The following is a 12,231-nucleotide window of genomic DNA, read 5'->3' on the forward strand; positions in this document are numbered from 1 at the left end:
AATAATGCAGCACATGATGGTTTTTACAATACATGATAAATGAATTATTTATTTAGAATGATATCTATGAAATATTTGGCGTAAGGTCGTGATTGATAGTCGGCGCAAGGCCGTGTTATATGTATGATTTTGGCGCAAGGCCGTATTTATGAAATGTTCGGCATAAGACCGCAGATATGAAAGAAACGGCGCAAGGCCATATGTATGTATGTTATTTCAGAGAATGCTATTGTAACGACCCGAATTAAAAATGGAATTTCAATGATAAAAGAAAGGGGGATGGAAACAAAAATAAAGAAGGAAGCTGCCAAACTTCATCAATGAACACAGGGTTTCGTCGACGAAGGCTTTAAAGATTTCGTCGACGAACACAGGGCTTCGTCGACGAGAAAATGCTGAGAGGGGTTTCGGAGCTAATTGAATTTTGTCGACGAGGAGTGGATTTTGTCGACGAAATTTGTGAAGAACTCGTCAACGAAGGTCGGGCTCGTCAACGAATTCCGCCACCTATAAATATGAAAAATCCGATTTTTATTTCATATGCAAGCTTCCTCTCCACTCTCTCTCTCTCTCTCTCTCCTCTTTAGTCCTCTCACTCTCTCTCTTCGATTTTGGCCCCGCTAGTCATCGGATCGAAGATTTGAGGCTGCCACGATGCTCCTGGCAGAATTCTCTACAAGTTTTCCAAAGCGAATCGTTGGGAAAACGATGTTGGAAATCATCCCTAAGTTGAGGTAAGACTTTTTAAGCCAAATTAGACTTTATGGTAGTTATAGAAATTGTTGTACGTATGAAAATATGGATGTTTAATACTGGAAATTTTAAGTTTCAGGGTATTGAGTAGGAAATCCTACAGGGGTTAGGCTAGGAATTTTGGGGGCTTTCTCAGTAGCCAGGTAAGGGAATAAACTAAAGCAGTAATTTTTCATACAAATTATTATTGATTATGAGTAAATTTATTTTCATAAAAAGCATATGTTATGTTGTGTATTATGAATGAAATGTACGATTGGGAAAATACTGCTATGATGATTAATATATATATGTATGAGATGACTAGAAAGCATGATTTTAGAATATGAAGTATGATATTTAACAGCATATGTGTGACAAGAACATTATTTTTTTTTATGTGAAGCGAATCATGATATGAATGATTTTATGAGCAAAACATATTTTCAGGTATTTTGAAAAGACGAATTATGCTATACTGAGTTTGATGAATATATGATAAATGAGTTATTTTCAGAATATAAATACCTGAAATGATTTTGGCGCAAGGCCACATGTATGTTATCGGCACAAGGCCGTATTTATTTTTTGCCGCGAGGCTATACTTATATTATCGGTGCGAGGTCGTATTTACTATGTTTTGGCGTGAGACCATATTTATATTATCGGCGCAAGGCCGTATTTACTATGATTTTGGCACGATGCCATATGTATGATTTCGGCACGAGGTCGTATCTATGTTTTTGGCACAAGGCCGTGACGATATTATGTATGTTCATGTATTATATGTTATTACAGTCAGGATGTTAGTTTAGTTCAATTCAGGGCTCGGTACTGTAGCTATATGTGTAGATCAGATATCTACTTCAGATTAGTGCTAACCGTCCCACGAGGGGATGGGAGATGGATAGTCGATGTGGTTTTCAGTAGAGTGTGGACGTCCACCTAGCAGTCCGCACCAGGGTGTGGCAGGCTCATCGTACTTACAGACATATTTGATTCGGTAGTGGTCGGCCAGCCATTGTGGAGTCTCGCCTTCGGGCTACACAACCCATCATGGGGGTAATACATGATATTAACTAGCTATTCATCCTGGGTATATTTTCAGTATTACAGTTATAACAGATGCTTATATATGTTATAATTATCCAGTATGATATTATGATTATTTCCAAAGTTACGATTGTACTGTATATGTATAAGTACTTTAAATGTTCATGTTACCACACAGTTGTATTTAGTTTATTTTCCCTTACTGAGAAGTGTCTCACCCCCAACATTAATATATTTTTCAGGAAACCAAGAGAAACCAGCGGGTCAAGGCTGCCGTTGAGTGAGTGGAGCTTCCCTACTACAAGGGTAAGCGTTGAGCTAGGACTAGGAGATTTTGTTGCATAGTCTTAGAGTTATTTTGACTTTTTGGAGATTGTACATATAAACAGTATATTGATGTTAATAGAAAGTTCTTGTATTATGTTTTATGATTGGATGTTTGAGATTTTTATATTTACTGCTGCTAGGTTTTCCTCTGTGTTTGACAGGTGTCCCCACTACCCACGGGTTCGAGTTGACCATTTGATCTATTATGTGACATTTTATGTTTAGAAATTGAGGGACGTTACAGCTATCAATCTATTTATGTTAGACAAGTATATTATCATGTATTATATGTTATCAGAACCCGGATGACAGTTCAGTTCAGTTACAGGAGCATGGTACCGTTGCTATACAGATCAGATATCTATGTTCAAACTTGTGCTAACCACCCCACAAGGAGGTGGGAGATAAATAGTCGATATGGCTTTTAGTGTAAAATTATAGAAGACATCCACCTGACAGTGCGAATCAGGGCGGACATGAGCTTGGTTCAACTTTTCATAAATGCCTCTCTTATGGGATCTCATCATCTATAAAGGTAACATGATTAGTTATTGTGATGTTCCCCACCAAATGATTAAAATTTTCAATGTTAATGTTGCAGGGGACATGGGCTTGGTTCAATACTTTTATCAATGTCTCTCTGTGGGGCTTTGAGTTCAACAAGGATAAAATGAAGATCCTACCAGGTAGATTATTTAGTTATTCAACAACCCTAAACTTATTGTGTTTTAATGATCTTTAGAAATTTACATGCATCCTTATGAGTTATAGGTTCTTGAAATGGTTGTAGTACTTTAACTATTTGTTGAATTTTAATGTTTAAAAATTTAATTTACATAAAATCAAAACAAAAGAAAAATATCAATTTATATGAGTTTTAAATTTTAATTGCATCTAATGGTTAGATGTTGGTATAAAATTTGTTCTGGCATCTTTTGTATATATATTTAAAAAAAAAAAATGGTCCCCATGTCACTGACAAAAAACAATTGGGGAAAAAAATCCAATTACATTAAGATAAAATTATTTAAAGTATGTTTTAAAGTAATTCCGAACAAAAGTCCGTGCAGTAGCTTCAAATCATGCCATGTGGGGCCTTAGCCAATTATGCCTGGAATGGGATACGTAAAAATTGAGGTGAAATAAGAGGTAAAAGACATTACAATATTGTCAAGAATGGGATTCGAACCCATGCCCTTTCGGACCAGTACCTGAAACTGGCGCCTTAGACCAACTCGGCCATCTTGACAATATGAATTTTTTTCTTCAAACAGATACTCTTATTTATACTTTTCACGCCTATATTTTTTAAAACTTTTAAAAAATTATAAAGAGAATAAAGGACTAATTAAATAAGAGTATTTTGAGATAATTATTAGTTATAAGAAAAAAAATTGATAAAATTATAAGCATATTTTGAAATAATCACGGGCAATTAAAGGACTACTTTGAAATAACTATTGTGGGTTATAGTATAGATAGACATATTAAATGAGTGTATATGGGTCTAGATGGGTAGAGTCAAAATAATTACGTAATAAATTACCTAGTTTAATTTAAATTGATAATTATAAAAAATAATATAATTACGTGTTAATATAATTATAGACTTATCTTAGCCAATGACTTACGTAATTAAATACATGCATGCATAATAATTGGCATGCATAATAATTGGCTTGCATAACCGAAATCAACCAATTACGCACATTTATAATTAAATAATTACGTACACATATATTTAAACTAATGTATCCACAATTACTAAATTAAGTATATAGATTTCCAAATCATAATATTGATTTTGTAGTTAATTATATAGTTTAATTTAAGAGTTAGTTACATTATGCACATATTTATAAATTATGGATATATCTTAATCAACCAATTATGTAATTACTTACATGCATGCATGCATATTAACTAATTATAGTTTGCAATTTTACATAAACGAATCCAACTAATTTCGTACACTCATAATTACATAATTACGTACACGCACAAATAAAACAAACCAATTATGAACATATGATTACATAACTACTTACAATATATATATATATATATATATATATTGTTGACCTTATAGGTCACGCCTGGTTTTGATTATGACAAATACTCATTGTATCTAATAAGTATTTGAAGTTTTGTGCAGAAATTAAAATTGTTAAGATCAAAATGTGCACAAAGCAAGCAAATCCTGAAGACCAATTTCTATTCAGCGTTGTAATATATTTCATTTTAATTGGTCTGTAATAGTAACTAGGACTCTGGTTTGTAATAAGCTCACACACATCACATGTATGATAATACGTAAGCTCAAACAAACCGTAAGTGAGAAATGACCTTAGGGTTTACCCTTCGGTCGACCGACATCAGACTTTTTCGATGTCTTCAAATTGGACCCCAAATGACCTTAAGACACACACATGTGCACATATATTTGTTAGGCACTTCATTAGGATTTGTATGTCTCAAAACAGGACCGAAATACACACTTGGTGCACTTTCGGTCGACCGAACCAGGCAGTTCATTATGCCCTGGTCGACCGAACCAGGTAGTTCAAAAAGGCCTAGTCGACCGAAACCTCCCTGGGTCAACATTTTGACCATCTGGTCGACCGAGTCAATTTTGTACTCCAACTACCTGATCGACCGAGGGTTCTCGGGAGAAATCTCAGCGTTGTGGTCGACCGAACCAGCTAGTTCAAAATGGCCTAGTCGACCGAACCTCGAAAAATTTAGAAATCGCCCTCTCCTGGTCGACTGAGTCTTCAATTCAAAAGTCCCCTGGTCGACCGAACCGTATGAGACTTGGTGGACCGGACCTCTCGAGTTGCCCTGATTTTTACCGCAGTTAAATATTTTTTAAACAGGGTTAAAATGCTTTAAACATCATTAAACTTCCCTAATAATACCCAATAGCTCCCCAACGGTCATATTTTCTCCTATGCCTATATATATGAGATCATTTGAGAAAATTAGGAAGAATTAGCTACTTTGATTAAGGGAGAATTATCTGAAAATCCAAAAACCTATACTACTCATTTTTTAGTCTTATTCACTCATGCTTATATTCTATTAGTGCTTACATCATCTGTAAGTGGATTGAGTGTGTGTTTGGAAAGGTTTGCTCTCCTTCTTCTATTTTCTTGACACGTTTTTGTTTGAGAGCAAAACCTAAAGATTCTTAGGGGACTTCGTTGATAAGTCTATCCTAAGAAGACTTTGATAGATCTTCTAAGCTTGCACATTCATTACAATATATTGAGAAGATTGTATTTATTTTTGGTTGTAAAATATTTTCAAAATACTTTCAAATATCTATTGTACTTTTATCTTGAAAAACATTTAAAGAGATATTTGTTTGTGTGATAAAATCTTTGTTACAATATTCATCAACTCACATGTACTTTGCTGAATACAAAGATTGAATATCTTTTGTAAACCGAACATATATATATATATATATTGTCTGACTAGTATCTTTGTGTGAACTATTAAATTGAACATATCTCGTGATATAAAGATTATTTGTTTGACACTCTCACGTACGCATTACACTGATAGAAAATATTTTTGAGAGTTGAACCATCTAGACCATATTGAGCTTACATATTGAATCATATTGTGGTGTATGTTATTGCACATATTTGGGTACATATCTGTTTTACACGAAAGCACAATCACTGTGCCATTTGATTGCAATACACATCTATTGTATTTCCAGGCACGGGCCTGAAGAGGGAGACTAGCCTTGGAAATAGTCTTGGGTTGGCTTAGACCCAGTTAGGAAAGCTAGGTGTGTTGTCCTGTTAAGGCGTGTAGGTTGAGGTTAGCCCCGCTAATTGACCTGGTTAAGATTGAGGTCGGCCCTGTGTTAATTTGACCTGGTTGTAAACAGTGCTGCTCCACCCTTAAGTGAGCAATTAGTGGAATTCTCTGACTTGTGAGCTAGAGGCGGGGACGTAGGCACAGTTGGTCGAGCCCCGATAACATATCGTGTGCCTTGACCATATTTCTGCATTTTACATTTACCGCACATGTATGTTATTGTGTGATTGATGCGCTTGATTTAAATTTCCGTATACTATATTTATCAGCGCATTTGGAATTGCATAGAAAGACCCTAGGTTTGTGTAATACTAATTGTAGTATTAGTCGAACCTAAGAAGAAAGTTTAAAATTCCAATTCACCCCCCCTCTTGGGAATACACCTTTTCTAACATATATATATATATATATATATAATTGTATAATTGTGTACATATATTCTTACTTATAATATTAATTACATAATTTATAATTTAATTACAAATAATAAGTATAGACAATGCTATAATCATATACCAACATAATTACAAACATGTATAAACTAAACTAATTATGAAATTGTAAGAACCCGAACCGTGAGAAATTGGAATTCTGCAGATTTTGTTGACGAAGCCAGAATTTGTTGACGAAGGTAGAAGGCTTTTCGTTGACGAAATTCAGAGGTTCGTCGACGAAGAGAAGCTGAGAGGCGGAAGTTGGAAATATCAGGGTTCGTCGACAAAGGCACCATTTCGTCAAGGAAATTCCCGATATTTCATCGACGAAGACACCATTTCATCAACGAAATTGCCTGAGTCAAAGGTCTATAAAAGGAAAATTTCATTGCTTAACCAGTAAGTTACTTCAAAATCTCTCTCTCTCTCTAAACTCTCTCTACTCTCTCCTTCTCTCTAGATTTCTTCGCCGATAGTTGACGGATTCGGGAAACGGAAGTTACCATGAGGATCGTGGAAGGATTCTCTACAACTTCTATGGATTGGAATCTCGTTTCGGAGGTTTTCGGGTTTTGGCGAAAAATCGAGGTAAGGCTCGATTTTCATTTCTGATCTGGTAGTTTTGTAGAGGATGGTCTTGTGAGTATATTCTGTATTGTGATTTGTAAGTTTTGGAACTCGGTTCACTGTTTAGGAGACTTGGAGTTTGAGTTTTGTTATACGGGGTTAAGGTAAAGGGAAACTGTGTTATATTGGTTATTTTTGAAATCGGACTCGGTGGAACTGTTGTCCACGGTCCTGTGTGTGTTTTGACTACTCATTTGGGGGGGATCTAACGAGGAAAACTATAGGTTTTTCATTAATGCAGTTTTGGGACAAAGGGGGCGACGGGCTGAATCTCGGGTTTTGTTGAAAATCGAGTATATGTGTGATTTATATTGCGAGATTGGGATGGTCGTGCCTTGACTGTGTTTAAACTGTATTTGTTTGGAAAATCATGATTTAGATTACCAAATAAGTGTGGTTTGTTTGGTTATATGAGCATGCATGTGTGTGTGATGTATTGAATTATTAATGGGACTGCGATTCCAAAATGAGTCCAGGTACTGAGAGTGTCCGGCTCTATATCCGAGGGCGTGTGTTATCGCCTGCCACGTAGGCAAAAGTGTCCAGCTCTATGTCTGAGGGCGTGAGCCTATTCCGGCAGATCAGGCCCAAGGGTGTGGATCCACCAGTTAGCGCCGGTACGATACCATGGGCATCAAGGACTAGCCATGTGTCGGTGGCATTGTGCTTCGCAGATGGCTACGAGCCAATGCTGGATTGTCGCGGACCGGCTTCAAGCCGATGGGTGTGACGACACCGGGTTACTGATCATGTGTGTGTATTGTGATGGGGTTGCGTATAAATGGCCGCCATATATGTGCGTGAACGCACTGTGTGAATTAGTACTGGATTCCATTCAACTGCATGTATGTTGTCTCATGATAACACTCAAATGCCACACACCGATATAACTTGTGTCTTCCTTACTGAGAGGTGTCTCACCCCTGCTGTACGTACATTTTTTTACAGGTCCTTCGAGTAACCGGAAGTAGCGTCCTGGTGTAGGGAGCATAGTGGCCAGTGTACTGCGTTAGCACTTGGGTAAGTGCTAGGACTGTAATTTTGTTGGGTTGCCATTTTTGGTTGTATTTGGGCACCAAGTTTGTACGTTTTGTTAAAGTCATGTTCTACTCTTGTATAGACTCTGGTATGGTACTGCATATGTTGATATAAAATGACTTTTTTCGCTGCGTATATGATTATGTTGGATGTGTTTAGGGTGCCTGGGAACCCCACGGGTTCGGACCCTCATCCATTGTACTATATCTTTGATGATTTGTATGATACAGGGACATGTTAGGTTACTTTACTCACCTCTAGGTCCCATTTCGGGGTTCGGGGCGTGACAGCTTGGTATCAGAGCTAACCAGGTTACTAGATCTTGTAGACTTGGTTAGGCTTAGTTATGAGTACATACAAGAGTATAGGATGTGGATATGGGTAGAGTTGGTTAAGGGTTGTTCGGTTGCTAGACCGGGATTTGTCGATGGTATTTTGTGTTTTTCCTGGGATGACGATTCCAGTAAAAGCAGGGCAGATCATTGATGACTTTCGTGTCGGTGTGATAGGACAGACCTAGACCTGGCAGGGAGTAGTTAATACGATTAGTGTAGATTATTGTGTTAACTGTATGTGTTGTAAGGATATTGATAGATTCCTATTGTGTTGCAGCATGGAGCCCAAGGATAATAACCTAGGAAGTGGCTCCGAGAAGACTGCGAGTGATGAGTCTCCTTTTATGCCTCGGGGTTTGACGAGGTAGGTATTACGGGAGATCGGGCAGAGTGTGAGGAGACGCGAGCGCTCTTTTGTTGCTGCGGGGTGCACCATTGAGAGGTTCACACGCATGCATCCTCCGACGTTCTCTGGAGGACCTGACTTGACGGTAGCATAGGATTAGGTGGAAAAGACTAAGAGGATCTTGGAGGTCTTGCACTGCATAGACAAGCAGCAAGTTCTCTATGCCACCTTACAGCTATTTGGGGAGGCGGGTCGATGGTGGACTGCGGTGAGTCTGCTGGAGAAGCAGAAAGTCTGTTCAAAGGAGATGACGTGGAACCGTTTCAAGGAGGTGTTCTTTGACAGATACTTCCCGGCTTCAGTATGTGATACGAAGGCAGATAAGTTTTCTATGTTGGTACAGGGGAGTTTGACGGTGTAGGGGTATGCGGCTCGATACATAGAGTTGTCCCGCTTTGCACCATGTATGATCTCAAGCGAGTATGAGAAGACTCGGAGGTTCGAGAAGGGTTTGAGAAAGGATATCTGCAGACTGGTGAGTATGCTTCAGATCCGCGAGTTCTCAGTATTGGTGGATAAGACCACGGTGATCGAGACTGGTATTCAAGAGGATGAGGCGGATCAGGAATCGAGAAAGAGGACAGTACCTTCTAGTTCTCAGGCAAGATCTCGTCAGGGATCGTGGAAGAAGAGGAGCAAAGGCTCGAGTTACCTCCAGAATACCGAGTTCTAGGATTCTCAGGGGAGCTAGACTCATGGACGTTATGCCAAATGCCACAAATGGCACGATGGTGAGTGCTAGTCATTTGGAGGCAGTTGCTACAACTGTGGCGAAACAGGCCACAAGTCTCGTGATTGTCGAGCACCGAGGCGAGACATGCCTGCAGTTAGTGGGGACCGAGGGAGCAATCAAATATCTCGGGGAACCTCTCAGACGAATACAGCTCCGACCAGAGTATACTCCCTTACTCCAGCGGACACTGAGTATACAGGTAACGTGGTGACAGGTACCTTATTATTGCTTTCAAATAAAGCTTCTGTTTTGTTTGATTCGAGTGCAACCCATTCCTTTGTGTCTGTGAATTTTGTGGGACAGTGTAGGGTTGAGACCCGAGATATGAATGAGGTGTTATCTGTTACTACGCCATCTGGGAGTGTATCTTTCTACAGGAAGATGTTGGTAGACTACCCGGTGGAAATTCAGGGGAAGCTGCTACCGACGAATCTTGTGGTATACGACATGTCAGGGTTCGATATCATTCTGGGGATGGATTGGTTATTCTTCAGTTATGTTGTGATCGACTCTCGAAGGAAGGTGGTAGTTTTTAAACCTCCTGGGGAGCAGGAGTACGAATTCGTGGGATCGTGTGTGCGTTCAGCGCCACAGATTCTATCGGCACTACAAGCGAGGAGGCTACTCTTGGATGGATGTCAGGGGTACCTAGATTGTATAAAGGAACTGCCAAGGGATGAGTTGAGACTCGAGGACATTCGGGCAGTTAGCGAGTTCCCGGATGTGTTTTCAGATGATTTACCCGATTTACCTCCGGATCATGAGGTGGAGTTTGCAATAGAGTTGCTGCCCGATAAGGCACCAAACTCTAAAGCTCCGTACCAGATGACTCCAGTAGAACTTCGGGAGTTAAAGGAGCAATTGCAAGAATTACTAGACAGGGGATTCAATCGACCTAGTGTTTCACCTTGGGGAGCTCCAGTGTTGTTTGTGAAGAAGAAGGACGGAGATGCGGATGTGTATTGACTACCGTGAGATTAATAAGGTAACTATGAAAAATCGATATCCTTTACCTCGTATAGATGGTCTTTTTGACCAGTTCCAGGGGACACAGGTCTTTTCGAAGATCGACTTGCGGTCAGGATATCATCAGGTAAGGGTTAGAGCAGAAGATGTAGCAAAGACAGCTTTTTGAACCAGATATGGCCACTACGAGTTCTTAGTTATGCCTTTTGGGTTAACGAATGCTCTAGCGGTGTTCATGGATCTGATGAACAAGGTTTTCCATGAGTACCTGGATCGGTTCGTGGTGGTATTCATTGACGACATTCTGGTATACTCGAGGAGTACGGAAGAGCACGTGAAAAATTTGAGGTTAGTGTTACAGATTCTGAGGGAGAAGAAGCTGTATGCTAAGTTGAAAAAGTGTGAATTCTGGTTGAGTCAGATTACGTTCTTAGGCCATGTGGTTACTGGGGATGGAATATCAGTTGATCCTAGCAAGATTGAAGCTGTGGTCGACTGGGTAAGGCCGAAGAATGTGCAGGAGGTTTAGAGTTTTCTAGGACTAGCGGGTTACTATCGTTGGTTCGTAGAGGGTTTCTCTAAACTGTCTAGACCTCTGACTCGATTGACCAGGAAGGGAGTCCAATTTGAGTGGACCAATTGTAAAAACCCCAAAAACAGAGATATAAAAAAATTAGTGGATTCATTTCCAAAAAATAAATAAATAAATAAATAAATAATTAATTAATTAATTAAAATTTTAATTAATTACCTAATTAATTAATCGAATTTAAAAAGAAAAAGAAAAAAAATTAATTAAAATTTATTTTTATTTTTATTAATAAAATATATTATTATTATATTAATTAAATATATTATTATTATATTAATTAAATATATTATTATTATTATTATTATTATTATTATTATTATTATTATTATTATTATTATTCCTGAAGCTAGAAGCATCAGGAATTCATTTGGCAGGCAGGCCCCCCCCCCTTTCTTCCTATCTTCTTCTTCTTCTTTCTTTATTTTCTTTTCTTTTCTTTTCATTTAACTTGCAGCTCTGCAAGTTTTCTCTCTCTCCTCTCATTCTCTCTCCCTCTCTCCTCGATTTCGTGACGGATTTTCGCCCGATCGAAAATATGAAAATACCACTGGACTCCATTCCCTGCTGCCGTCATTTTTACCGGAGCGGATCGGTGGTAGGAGTGGCGTAAGCGTATTCTCTGGGGTAAGCCATTTTTTCCTTTTTCTTTAATTTCTTGCAAAATATAAGCCCAATTGACAAACGGACACCACCACGAGAATCTAGGGATGATTCTCTACAAGTCTAGTGGGACGGAATTCTCGTGGAGGTGTCGGGCCAAACCCCTAAATTTGGGGTGCGGCGATTATTAAGGGGTTTATTTTTAATTAATTAGTATTAATTTAGAAATACTAAAATATTAAGCATCTGTGACTGAAGTAGGATTTCTGGAATTTAGGGCCTGGGTGAGCGCCGCGGGTGTAATTTTGGGACCCACAGGCAAAATTTAGAAAAATTAAGTGGGGATGTTAAATAATAGTTTAAATATTAATTTTAGGTATATGGAGCCTAGGGAAGGCTATATGAGTATTATTTTGGAGAAATAGATTAATTAATCTGAGGAAAATGTAAATTTCAGGAGTTGAATTTCGAGCGCCAAGGGCGTGAAATTTTGCGTCCTAACGAATTTCTTAGTAGCCAGGTAAGGGAATAAACTAAAGCAGTAATTTTTCATA

At 38.5% G+C, this 12,231-nt stretch overlaps 1 non-coding gene across 1 annotated transcript; it reads right to left on the reverse strand.

Moving 5' to 3' along the window:
- Positions 1 to 3,280: 3,280 nt before the first annotated feature.
- Positions 3,281 to 3,361, reverse strand: TRNAL-CAG (transfer RNA leucine (anticodon CAG)). The gene has a single exon. It is a non-coding gene; the product is annotated as a tRNA-Leu (tRNA).
- Positions 3,362 to 12,231: the final 8,870 nt, after the last annotated feature.

Source organism: Malania oleifera, chromosome 4, assembly GCF_029873635.1.
Source record: "Malania oleifera isolate guangnan ecotype guangnan chromosome 4, ASM2987363v1, whole genome shotgun sequence".
NCBI lineage: Eukaryota > Viridiplantae > Streptophyta > Magnoliopsida > Santalales > Ximeniaceae > Malania > Malania oleifera.